Source organism: Plecotus auritus (assembly GCF_963455305.1).
Source record: "Plecotus auritus genome assembly, chromosome: 4".
NCBI lineage: Eukaryota > Metazoa > Chordata > Mammalia > Chiroptera > Vespertilionidae > Plecotus > Plecotus auritus.
Window position 1 is genome coordinate 141,502,447 of NC_137775.1, and position 13,984 is coordinate 141,516,430.

The window sequence follows — 13,984 nt, forward strand, 5'->3', positions numbered from 1 at the left end:
GGTTTCTGAATACTTGCTCTCTAACTTCAAGAGCACAACAAAATTTAATTTCAAGATGGAAAATCTCAGCAGGATTGGGGCTGCTTCACCAGGGTGCATTCAGATGGTTTATAAACTGAACCCAGAATGGCTCAAGGAAGGCTTCCCCAGAGCCCATTATCCTTCAAGAAGCCTTAGCCTTTCCTTTCTGACACGAGTGAAGGGAACAGGGTTTAATACAAGTCCTGTAGCAGCTATATCTGAAGGGTCAGAGCTCATGATAAAGCTGCCAACACGGCAACTTTAAGAAAACATCCCGATGACCTTTAATAACACTGGGTCTGCAGCATTCACTGTGGAGGGTCTGTATTTTAAAATCCCATTTGAGAAACTGATCTCCCATTTGACAGGATCATGGTCTTTAATCTTAGTTTTGGTGTGCAAGAGTTGACTGCAAGCCCTGTCAAAGCTGGCCTTTTGCGTGGTTCTGCTGACCTCGGAAAATACTTTTCTCTGCTGATAGGTATATTTTTCTGTTCTCAACTTTGACTTTCTGATCACTCATTTCATTAATACTAAGTGCTCCTCATCTTCTAAAAGTAGCAGGAACTTTATATCATAGAAGTAGACTGGATTCACCGTAGCTTCTAGTCCACCTATTTTCATTTTTGTCCCTTAATCTCTTACACCTTTTATAAATTAAATAACCTTGAAACTGGGCCAGTGATATACAACAATAATTTTAATATCTATGTATGCACTAGTGAAACAAAAGTAAAATTATCACTAAAAACTTTCAGGTAGCATAACTCTCATTTAATAGTGAGTGAGCAAATACTTGAAAAAAAATTAAGTAACTTGCTCAAGTTGCACAGACAATAATTAGCAGTGCTAGAATTACTGTTTCCAGATCACTCAGTTTTCAAAACTCATGCTATTTACAATCTTCAAGACATACACTTACATTTCTGGGCTTATCATCTCAATTTAAATCTATTTAAATGAACAATTAGCTCTGAATAACATTATGGGTTAAAAAGAAAAGCTTACTTTTGGTGGCCAGAGGAAAAGGGGTCAGAGGCTGTGTGGAGATGAGCAAAGGGTGGAGGTTGGGGATGGTAATATCTGTAATAATGTCAACAATAAAAATGAAGTTAAGAAAATAAAAACTATTTCAGAGCATAGAAGTAGAGGAAAACTTTCAAAAATTTTTGTGAAATAATTTCAACAATTTCAAGTCTCACAGAGATTTTATCAAAATAAAAGAAAAGCAAACACACACACACACACACATAAACAAAAACAAATTCAGACCACTCCCACCCATGAGTATGGATGCAAAAGTCTTAAAGCATACTCAACAGAGTTCAGCAGTCCATTATAGTTCATATTATAACATGACCAAGTGGGGAATAGTTCAGAAATGGGGGATCATTCAATATTAGGAAGTCTAATGATATTAGTCATCATATTGATAGAGCCCAAGAGGAAAACAATATGATCATTTCTGTGGATATTGAAAGGGAATTTGACAAAATTCAATACCAGTTCTTTAAAAAAGAAAAGACCTCTGTTAAATAGGAATTGATAAATACTTCTTAAACATGATTTTATTGCTGTTCTATATCACTAAGCTTATCTTCAAAGCCATCATTTAGCCAACATCTATCATAAAGGACAACACTAGAGTCATTACCACTAGAACAAAAAGCTGCTGCCCACTATTTCACTATGACTTAACATATTGGAGATATATAATAAAGAAAGCAATTAGAGGCATACAACAAGAAAGAGAATAAGCTGTCTCTTTTTGTAGATGATATTGAGATAGGCCAGTAAGCCATGACAAGTGAAATTGGGAAACTGAGACAGATAGCTAAACAAAACGACAGCAATTTACAGCAGGTACAGAAGGTCACCTCCCTAGAAATATCATCTATGCCTCAGTTGTATTTCATCTCCAGACCCAGAAAGGCAGCAAAACCGAGTAGGCCACACCAGGATCAGATGCAATGACTAATAACCTCCTGACACTGACCAATTGGTGGAGACCACAGCCCTGGAGGAGCACACCTAAAAAACTGATGAATGTTATGCTAAAACCCTCCCACGAGACCTCCCCTAAGATAAAGCTTCAAGACAAAGGACCCAGAGTGTACTCTCCCTCTGAGAAACAGCCCCTGCCATTCCCATTCCATTTTTCTCTCCCCACTTCTCCCCCCACAGGCACACATTGTTAAACCCTAAAGAACCCCACTAGGCTTGCAACCAGGTGAGCAATGGGCAGTGGAAGCTCATCCCAGGCTAACCCCTCAACCTGATCCCAAGGCCTCCTTTTCTCTGACTTCCCAGAGAGCTAGGGCAGCCCAGCCTAGGCTCTCCTGATGCTTCTTTTATTCTAAGCTCTTTTTTGTTTTACATTCCCAGCTTTCATAATTGTTCCCTCATAATCATCTGTATTTTTGTTGTGAAAACTTTTCCTGCAGGAAGTCAAGAAACCACAGACTACCAGCTGGCCCTAGGCAGACCCACCAAGGGCCAGGTCCCCTTTCGGGTAACAATATGATTATTTATCTGGAAAACTGAGAGACAATGGAAAAGCTACTCGATACAAAGAGATAATTTCATAAGATAGCAGAATATAACTCTAATATACTGAAATCAATAGCCTTCATAGATAATTAAACAAAAACAGGGTTGAAGATATATTGAAAGAGAATAGAAAACTCCTTATCTCAATTTCAGGTAATAGTGGTTTTCAATAATTTTTTTTTTTTCATTTGGGAAGTATGGGCAAGTATGGTATGTGCAGAGAATAATTTTGTGTCTGAATTGAAGGGCAAGAAAAGTAAAAGGGAGCAAACCCTGGAGAACCTTAAATGGTGAAGAGTAGGGCTGGTTGAGGAAGATCGGGGCCAGAACACAGGTGGTGCTTTAGAAAAGGTGTTTTACTCTAGTTTTGTTTTGCTTTACAATTTGACTCAAATTTTGAAGTTGATCATTTTGAAACACATGGTCATCCCATCAGAGTAGTACCAGTGTATTCATTATTCTCATAAAGAGTCTGTGTTTGGGGTTTGTTTTTTCTGTTTCATCCCCCATGTGAGTTTCACCTAAGAGGAAACTGGTTATTTGGAAGTCTTTCCTTGGTATCAACCATAAAATCCTCCCTGCTGCATCTGTCAGTGCACCTGGGGGTACATGGGGCTGTGGGATTGAGTTTTGACCCCTGTTCTACTACAAGTTAGAGTCAGTTAAGCAGAAATTGGGAGGGGGGATGCTTATTCAATTGCTTGACTAAATACATTGTCTTATTTCCTTGGATTAGAATTTTTGTGGATTATTTCTGGGAGGTGGGGGTGGATTTCTCTAATGGTAGTGTATCCTGAGCTATCCTGAATCATGAAAAACCAAGAATAGATTCCAAGTGCAGATAGAAGGGAAATGCTAAAGGTTTCACTTACTTTTTAATATATGTATATTCTATGGGAATTTATTACTCCACTTGAAATGGTTATAAGCAAGATTGGCTTTGCAGTTGTGACAAAAATAATCAACGCTAAAAAAAAATTAAATTAAATGCTCAGTGGTAAACTCAAGTTTAGGCCTGAGTAATTAGGTTTGGGAATACATTTTTGCTACTGAGGGATAAGCCCCTAGAAACCCACAGTTATTAATTATCTGAAACACTAAGAAAGACTCAACTGTTTTGACATAAATGATAATGCCATAATTCAGAAAGAATAAAAATAGGCTCAAGAAACTAACTAGAAGCAATTCTAGCCTATCAAATTTTCTACAGGGCAATCTTACTTTTAAGTAAGATAATAAATCTGCAGAAATGAGCTGTTTGCAGTTAAAATTAAGCATGTCAAATCATTTTACGACCATTTATAAAGTCAAGTGCCTGTTAATAAAATAGTTAGATTTTTATTGTTATTACTTTCTTTAAAACCATTTCCATTTTTGATGAATTATTTTCTTGAAGGTGGTCCAGCTTGGGGGGATTCTGACATTTAATTTTTCTGGGTTTGAAAAAACTGTAAATGTCTTCATAATTTTACCTTCTTCACCTTCTACTCTTTTTTTTATTTATTGGGGTGACATTGGTTAATAAAATTATATAAGTTTCAGGTGTACAGTTCTATCATACATCATCTGTATATTGTATTGTGTGTTCACCACCACAAGTCAAGTTTCCTTCCATCACCATTTATCCCCCTTTACTCTCTACTACTTCCCCTACCTCCCCACCCCAGCCCCCCATATCCTTCCCTCTGATAATCACCTTACTGTTGTCTGTGCCTGTGAGTTGTCTTCCCCTCCCCTAATCCCTTCACCCAGCCTGCAACCCCCACTCCTCTCTGAACAGAGCTATCACTCTGTTCTCTATGAGTCTGTTTCCATTTTGCTTGTTAGTTTATTTTGTTCATTGGATTCCACATATGAGTGAAATCATGTGGTCCTTGTCTTTCTCTTACTGGCTTATTTCACTTAGCATAAATAATACTCTTCAGGTCCATTCATGCTATTGCAAATGGTAAGATTTCCTTCCTTTTTACAGTTCCCTGTTACTCTTAAATGTTTAGTGAGGGTTCCTACTGGCTCCAGATTTATGAATTGAACAATCATCATTATTGATGACTTGGTTTTCTTTTTTTACTATATGTATATTTTTCTGTTTCTAGTGAACTGAAGAATAGTAGAAAAATGAGTTCATAGTAATAGTGGTACAATGTTGTTATTAATCACTTTATGATATCTATCATAGGAAAGTAACTACAGGATAGCTCTGCCATCAAATTCTTGGTACAGTCTTCAATCTCAGTAAAATTAGAGATTGAATACCCAGTTACAAAATAGCAGTATTTAGGTGAGTATAGAGTTGCCTTCTAGAAACTTGAACCACATAATACCTGTCTGACATTTAATGCCATTATTAGTCACATATAGAAATGATTAGAATAACTCTTGCCTCTCCCAGTTTTGCTGTTAAAGATTCAGCAATGATAGATTCCTGACATGCACAGTTAACCTGTTAAAAGCCTTCCTGCCTATCCTTGCCCATGCTGTTCTCATGTCCAGGAGTACCTTCTTAAATTCTGAGCTCTTACCCATCTACAACCAACTCAAGCATCATGTGCAAAGAGCTTCCATGACAATTAGCCATCCCACCCCACCATAGCATCCTATACATAACCACCCTGCACCCTCCCAGAGTATTCTATCCATGCTTCCACAATAACATGTACAACAGTGTGTAGATTTCATCATATTTCCTTAAAATGGCCAGTGCTTCATATACTTCATGGAACATAATAGGTGCTCAATAATTATTCTTTCCATTTATGAAGAAGAGATAAAGTATTACCCACTTTTCATTAGTTATTTCTTCAGTGAACCTTAAAACATCTTCTCTGCAAAGCATGTAATTGTCTAGCCCATGATAATGTTAACCAATTTAATGATACTGCCAATGTTATTTTTTGGTTAAAATGTAAATTCTCAAACAGAGCCTTAAAGATAACAGTATATGCAATTCCATACAGCAACGGGTATGACAGCAGTTTACTTTGGCACAAAATCCAATTAATGAGATAGTGAATGTTCTAAACCACGCTATGCAGGATTTCTATAAATGAGTTAAAGTTCTTAAATTAGAATAAGTTTGAAATGACTTATTTCTGTGTTCTTGCTTAGCTAAGTATTAACAGAAACAGTGATAACAGTGGGTAATCAACTGGAGGCTGTCTTCTGGGAAATATATCAAGTGAAGTAACAATAGTGAACATACTTATTTTGAAAGCGTTAGGGACACATTATTAAAGTGGGTATGTTCACTAAAACAAGATATTAGACTATGTGCAAACCATCTTCCACTATTTATTGACATTTATGACATCAGCTTTGTGGTGGAATTCTCTTCCTTTTTTAACAGACAAAGAAACAAGTGTGAACACTAGAAAACAAGGATTAAGGACATTAATCTGAGGATGTTACCTCTGGCAATAACAAGCTGTGAGATCTGTAGAAAAGTTTAGTTTCTGTGGCCATAACTATGTGCATCTCTGAAGAATGTTGTCAGGACTGACTTTTTTAAAAACTGTTTGCAACCTGTAAGTTCTGTGGTTCTTTTTGTGCTGGAACATCTATAATAGATGAGGAGAAGCTGCTTGTGCTATTGTCTTTGATTCAGTGATTCATCAACAGGCATTTATCATGGGCCTTCTATGTCTGCGGTGCTGACCCAGGTCTTACAGAGCACCTGACCTAAAGAAATTTGGAATCTAGCTGAGTTACAGTAAATAATAATGAGATAAAACAAAAGTATACGTCCTGAGGCTTGATTTCGTATACTCTGACCTCCTAAAGGATAGCGGTAGGCTCTCCCTCAAACATTTTCCAGTCCTCTATCTCCATTAACATAGGTCTCTTTTCTTTAGTCCTTTGAGAATCAAAATCTACAGCTCTTTTCCAAACAATACCTGTCACGGATATCTGATAGATTTCTAGCCAGTTTAATTTACAACGAACACTGCCTTCCAAAGAGACTAAGCTTTCCAGAGAAAATAATAAGTTTAACAGTGAGAATAATAACAAAACCATAGAAATTGATTAAATTGTTTGCCACACTATTCACTTTGAATCAACTATAAAAATAATATCAGAAATATTCATTTTAATTTCTTCGCTGGACAAATGTTAAAAATATGCATAAGCATAATATACCTTTTTGGACCCATTGCAAAAAAAAAAAAATGTCAGAGAGCCAGACATTGGAGAAAATGTGCTCAGACAATAGGTATTCAACTATGTTAAAGACAACAATTTTATGTGCTTCCCAAAGATCTCCAGTTTGCAACAGTTTTTCTCCATTGTAACTTAGGACTATTATGCAGTATTTTGAAAGTACTAGACAGACACCTGTGCCCAAGTCCTGACTATACAACAACTATACCCTGTGACCTTGTGCCCACTTAATTTCATTGAATTTCCAGTTCCGTTTCTTTATCTGTAAAATAAAGAGATCAAACAAGGAGCTCTATCATTCTTTCTAGTGGCAGACTCTTACTCTTCTATTTTGGTGGTTTGAATTTTCTCTTAACCCCGAAGTACAGATGTAAATTTTAGAATAAAAAAAAAAACTTCTAAAAACCATCAAAACACACTCACATATATGTATTATAATAATTCCATGTCATCATAATCTTAATAGGCTATTAAGATAGGAACAAAAATTAAAAGGTCTTCAACAGTATTAGTGGAAGTGAGTATATAATTATGTATCTGAGACTACATAAACAATCTGCATGGCAAAGAGGCTCAGTTATAATAATTCTCTCTTAATAGGTATTTTACTTGAGGTTTTGTGCTGTCTACAGCTCTTTGAATGATAGTGATGACAGCAATCCTTCTTAAAGATTATTCTTGTAGGGATATTGAGCTCATTTTTAGACTGCTGACTTTTTAAAATATTGAAAACTTGTCTACATGGTACACATATTGCTCAACGCAAGCATAAAGCAGTGGATTTATTGCCAATGTTTGAGCAGATTCTAATCCTTTAGCTGTTTCATTTTACAAATTATCAGATCTTCTGGTTTGACTGGGTCAGTTCTAGTTTTCAAAGTCTTAGACCAGATGTGTACGGTCTTAGGAAAGTTCAGGAACTCTGTATTCCAACATCTGGGGAAGGTGGATGGTCTCATTAACAAATTATGTAACGATAGAAAACATTTTAAAAAATTAACCATGTGTATGTGTTGCTTATGTTAAAATGTTGTCATATTGATATCTAGAAAACAAAGATCTATTAATTACATATTTCTGCCTTAGTAGAGTATCTTTTTTTTATTAATAAAAATATTCTATGTAGGTCATTAGAAGCCATTTGTGTCTCTACTTTTTGGAATACTGTGTTCAAGATAGTGATGCTTTTTAAACCTGGTCACACTGAAAATAGGACATTTTAAATGTTCTTCACTAGTGAATATTGTAGGGGTCAGAACACAGCGAAGCCTGTCTAAAGAGATGTTCCCAGTTTGATTTTAGGATCAGAAAAAGTGGTGAGCCAATTAAATCATATTGCACTTTATAGTGTAATATGATTAGTATAAATTTTTGTGCAATTTTTTCTAATGTGTTAAACTTATAATAACTGCTTGTATGCCTTTGGAAGCATACACTGTAAAATACTTTAACTTGTTTTCAAGATAATTTCATTTATAGTATTACTTTCTTTAAAGTATTTAATCTTTCTAATCTAATAAAAACAAAATTTGTAGTATCCCATAGGAGTTACTCTTACTATTACTTTCTTTAATAGAAGGAACCTGTAAACTTATGGGGTTTCACTCTTGAATTAATTATTATTTTGTTATTCTTTTGCTGTGTTTTTATATATTGATTAATTTGTCAAAATACTGTTTTTTCTTGACTGGTGGGTTTCTTCAGGTCTGCACTTGCCATTCTAATAATTATCTCAATATATAAAGGCTTTACCAATTTTTCAGGTTACAGGGTTTCTGTTGGATGTGTGTTTTCTTCATCTATAAAGGAAATAGCATTGTGGTAGGTGTGGAAATTGTATGAAGCCTTGAGTCACACACTTTGACTTATTGTGTAATGGGGTTATCCTTTTATGTTAGATTTGAGAAAAATGGAACAGGTAATCTAAAGCTCACTTAAAACGCAGCAGTTTGAGACATTCTCTGTTTATATGTGGTCACATATTCGCAAAATGGCTCTGAAAGCCATTCCAACCATTCCAAATGGTTGCTATTCACTTACTCAAAATTCATTCAGTGATTATCTGCTCGATGACAGGCAGAATTCCAGGCAAGCAGCGGTCCTCAAACTACGGCCCACGGGCCACATGCGGCCCGCCGAGGGCGTTTATCCGGCCCACCGGGTGCCGCTGCCTGTCCTGCTTAGCAGCCGACTCGTCCCGGGCCCACAGTGCACATAGGAATTTGTTCATAGGTGTTTTTTTTTAAACTATAGTCCGGCCCTCCAACGGTCTGAGGGACAGTGAACTGGCCCCCTGTTTAAAAAGTTTGAGGACCCCTGGATAGAGAGTGGTGCACAGACATAGAGCCTACCATCATGGAAAGTTCATTTCATGGAGAAGTCAGTGGCTCTATGTTCGGACACACATTCTATTGTGATAGAAGAAGGGGACCATAGATTTTGAGGAACAATGTGCAACAGGTTAATGACTTCCTTAAGAAGCCTGGTTCTTTACTTTTAGTCCCTTAGGGACTGGGAGTGTCTCCCTTCTAAAAGCACATGGCCACATGAAGCAGAGAAGATACCTGAACAAATTCAGGGAAAGGAAGGTAGGGGAAGGGCTATTGCTGTATCCCTCACTCCTGAATGCAAGCCTTCTGCTCCGGCCAAACTCAACAATTCATTATTCCTTAACCACATTTTACACGTGTGCAGACTGGTGCAGGCTCGTACTGTCCCTCCGCATGGAAAGGTGTTCTTCCTTCCAGGCTAACCTAAATCTATACTTCCTTTCAAAGATTAACTTTTCCATCAAACCTCAGTATACTCATGCAATTGTGATATATTATGTCTGTACCAATAGTTTTAGTATTAGGCTTATAGAGAGACCTAACTCCTAATTACATTTCACTTCCTTGATTTTTTTGTTTCTTCAAATTTGGTTTTAGAGTATCTTTATTATAGCAGGTGACTAAATAGAAAGAACTTACTGTTACATAGGTTAAAGAAGGTTGGGCCAGAAGACAGAAGGAACTAAGGATCTCACAGGTTCTTCTCCTCCTGTGAACCTGTGATCTTTTAAAATGTGTTTTATTCATAAAACGATGGAGAATGTAGTATAAAATTATAACTCAAAGTAAATTACAAAAGTAAGATAAGCTGAACTCAAGCTTATTATAATAGAAATGATTTTAATATGTTTATATTGTAAGACTAAAATTAATCATTGATACGGTTAGTGTAGAAATGTATAGTTACATAGATGTGGAACAAAGATGCTTGATTATTTTTAATGGGACATTTGGGCATATTGTGAGCAGTACAGTCAATATCTATGCATTTAAATATTTCCATAAATAAATGCTTGTTGAAGGAACACCATCAATATAACATTCATTTTTTTGGTTATACAACTATAAAAGTAAGTTATGTAGTAATGAAATACTAAATTAGTTGCTGGAATTATGATTATTTCTCTATATAATTTCAGCTTGACCAGGAGAAATAGCAGGTAATGAAATGTGCCACATAGGGAACATGCCTTCTACTAAAATTGAAAACTAATTAGTGTGCAAATAAAAGTACTAAAATATCAATATTTCAGGTAATGCAGAAGAAAACTCAACCATGATTATGGAAAAGCTCTGGGGGCCAAGAATAGGAAAAATAGTATTTAAGAAAGCACAGATTCTAAATGAATTTCTTAATTAGCAAAAATAAAATTGGAAGGCAAGACAAAGGAGTAAATCATAAATTCAGGAGGTAATTTATGCTAGGATGGTAACTTATAAATCACTTTTAAAAATTTTCCAATAGTTTACCAAATAACCTACAAGTAACCTAAAGTTTTCTTTTCTAAGGTTTAGAACGAGGCATGCTGAATGTGCAGGTAGTACTCTCTGAGATTTGTGGTACTCCCTCTAATCGCAAATTAAGTATCCTGGCGCGAGTGTCTAGATAAGAACTGAGCAGGTGCCAACTTTCAGTTGACTCTGTCATTAAGGATAAGGAACTTGATTTTAGGGTGAAATGAAACTACCTTTATATTCAGTGATCACTGTCTCTGAATTATATGAGGTCTACAGTCAGGTTCTAAAATTTAAACCTACTAAATGGGATGAGGAGATTATCATATTGTCCCTCTGAAGGAATCATATAAAAAAGGGTAGGAGGACCTATGAAAAAAGTACAGTCTCAGGAGAAATGGCAAAGTAAATCAAGTTGGTCCTTTCAACAGGCTGCCTGCCTCTGTGCTGTTTCTCCCCTTGGTGTCCCCATTCTTTGAGACCCTACTGCAGAGAATGGAACTCACAATGTGGTCCTCTGACCAGCTGTGTGAGCATTGCTGGGGAGCTTATGAGAAACAGGATCTCAGACTCCATCCCAGACCTAAAAAATCAGAATCTTCATTGCAACAAGGTTTGCAAGTGGTTCCTATGCATGTAAAACTTTGAGAACCAACGCATTTGTATACCAGTAGTTCAGGATGTTCTTCACAGCAAGCAAGCTGTTCTGATCAATACTCCACTGTCAATGGTTATTGGGTTTTGTGTAAGCATGGTTCTGAAGTCCTGGTGCTGACACACTGTGGTTTTTATTTTGAGTTCTATAGAACCAAATGTGGCTTTAAAGGCAACAATAAGATTTATTTGAATTTTATTTAAAGGTTTATTTTAACTCCTATACACTGTAGAGAAAAAAATAAATAAATAAAGCACCTTCAAAATGCTTTGAAGACTACTAATACATTTGGTTATGCTTCCTAGGATAACATATTTTAGATTTGAAATAAAGTTCTTCTGTTCTCCCTGTTTAATTAAGTAGTATCCGCAGACTACAAGGTGAGCTGCTGCAAACAAATGTGGTACCATTTGCAGTTTCTTATGTTCAAATACCAAAGTCCTCGATGCTTTGCAGTGGAAATCAAGTATAGAAATAAAAAAGATACTCTGGATAAAATAAAACTGCAACTGTCATTCAGAACCTTGGGCGGAATCATCGCATCCATCCAAACAGCTACACTGTCCATTTGGTGCTATATTAAGCAATTGTTATACATTTGAACTTTCAAAACATAGCTTTTGTTGGTTTTATGTATTGAGGTACCAATTTCATTTTTAAAATGCATTCTGATTTTAAGCATTTTTGGAAAGCATAGGCACAGGTGCACAGGTGATTCCGGCTGACAGAGTCTCTGATACCAGGGCGAGCTGGGAGCAGAGTTAATTTGATGCATCACTTGCTCTGGAGCCCTTTGATTACAGCAAATTGACACCTGCCAGCTTCCCTGTATGTTTCTGATCCTGGTCAAGTAGTTCTCTGGTAGCAGCAATTGAGGCATTCTGATTCTTTGTTTATGAGAAGCAAACTTTCAAGCCAGGACATGATCTGACACAAATTATACATTTCCTGGGAACTACTCCAATAATTAGTCTACTAAAGCATAAGTCTAGATCTAAGACTAACATCATACATAAACATAGTCCATATTTCTTGGAATAGAGAGATATTTCTTCCAAAATTATTTTAGTTCCTTGGCATAACTTTCTAGCATTGAATTAATACATTTCTTCTGTCATCCCATTAATAGGTATTTACTGAGAGTGGGCTAGGCACCTTGTCATGCTAAGAATCAGAAGATAAAAATTCCTAACTGCAAAGTGTCACAATTTAGAAGTCATATGCTCAAGCAAATAATCACTAAACAGCGTGATAAGGGTATGTTGGACATATGCAAATGGTTCCATAGGAGTACAGTAGAAGAAATAAATAATTAGAAAGTGGAAACCTAGGTTAATTTGTAATTTGTTTTGGTTGGTAATGGGTCTTAACCTTTTTTAATATACTGATAAAATATTAGGGTTTGGAGTTACATTTGATTATTCAACCTGATTTGGACATAAAACATTTCATACCATTAATAATTGAAATGCCAATAACCAGCATATGTATCATGTTGGTTTTAGAAATATGAAAAACACACTAAAAAATAAAATATTGCCCTAGCCAGTTTGGCACAGTGGATACAGCATTGCCTGAGGACCAAAGGGACCTGGGTTGGATTCTGGTCAAGGTCACGTACCTCAGTTCCAGGTTCCTCCCCTGCTTGGATCCTGGTTGCAGCTCATGCAGGAGGCAACCAATCCATGTGTCTCTCTCACATGGATACTGCTCTCTCTGTGTCTCTCCCTCTCTCTTCCACTCTAAAAATCACTGGAAAAAATATACTCTAGTGAGGATTAACAAAAAAAGACTGAAAAAAATATTAAAATTTCATTTAAATAAGAGATCACTTTTGAATAAATTATTAATACTGGATTTTAAAAGTATTTATTTAGTTAATCTCACTTGATAGACATATGCTTTTCGTGTGTGTGTACGTATACAGTAATCTTTTTTTTTTTTTCATTGAGACATGGATTTTCTGTTTTGTGCCCTTTTTATAGCACATTTACATTCCAACCTGTTTTTTTTGTGTGTGTGTTTTTTTTTTCACAACTCAGTACATTTCTGTACTACTTCCACCAAATTAATTGATACAATGAGCTGATGTATATTACTTTCGCTATTAGGCTGAGCTAATTTTAACCCACAATAATTTAGGAAGTAAATATACTACACAAAGGCACACACATACAGTATTCTAAAATTAAGTATCAAGGATGTTTCTTAGTTTTATGTAATTTTGAAGTGTCTGTTCCATTGATTGCTCCCATGATCTGGACAATCAGGACTCCTGCATATACTAGTAAGTACCTATGCGGAGGCCCACACCTCTGTGTTTGCACAGGGTAGTGGCTGTGGGAATGCACCCAAAACAACAACCCATGACCACCTGCCACTCGTGTTTTTACTTCCTTGTCATTGCTTTTTCTTTTCTGCAGCTGGGCCAATTTTCAACATTTTCCTTATAAAAATGCAACTCTTCTTTTAATGCCTGGATGAAATGTTCTACACTTTATTAAGCTCCTTATTTAGATTTTACTCATAACTACTCCGGTACCCAAATTTCTGTAGCATTTCATATTTCTTTGATGTGTCATGAAATTCTGCCTCATATTGTATTTTGCATGAATCTTATCCTTTACCTCCACCTAAGCGATAAGGTCTTTGGAGAAGGACCATTTTTGTAGCCTTGATAACACCATGCCCAACACCAACACCAAATGCCTATCAAATGTAGGGTGTCAAGGAGTGATATCAGCATAAGGGTAGTATAAATTGTTCCCTTTGTCTGTCTGCTTTAAGTTAGGATATACATAGCACAACAAAGGAC

The 13,984-nt window shown here is 36.2% G+C and overlaps 1 protein-coding gene across 1 annotated transcript in view; it reads left to right on the forward strand.

Moving 5' to 3' along the window:
* Positions 1–13,984, forward strand: part of CNTNAP2 (contactin associated protein 2) — a 1,915,008-nt gene that overhangs the window by 1,128,207 nt on the left and 772,817 nt on the right. The gene's annotated exons all lie outside the window — the stretch shown is intronic.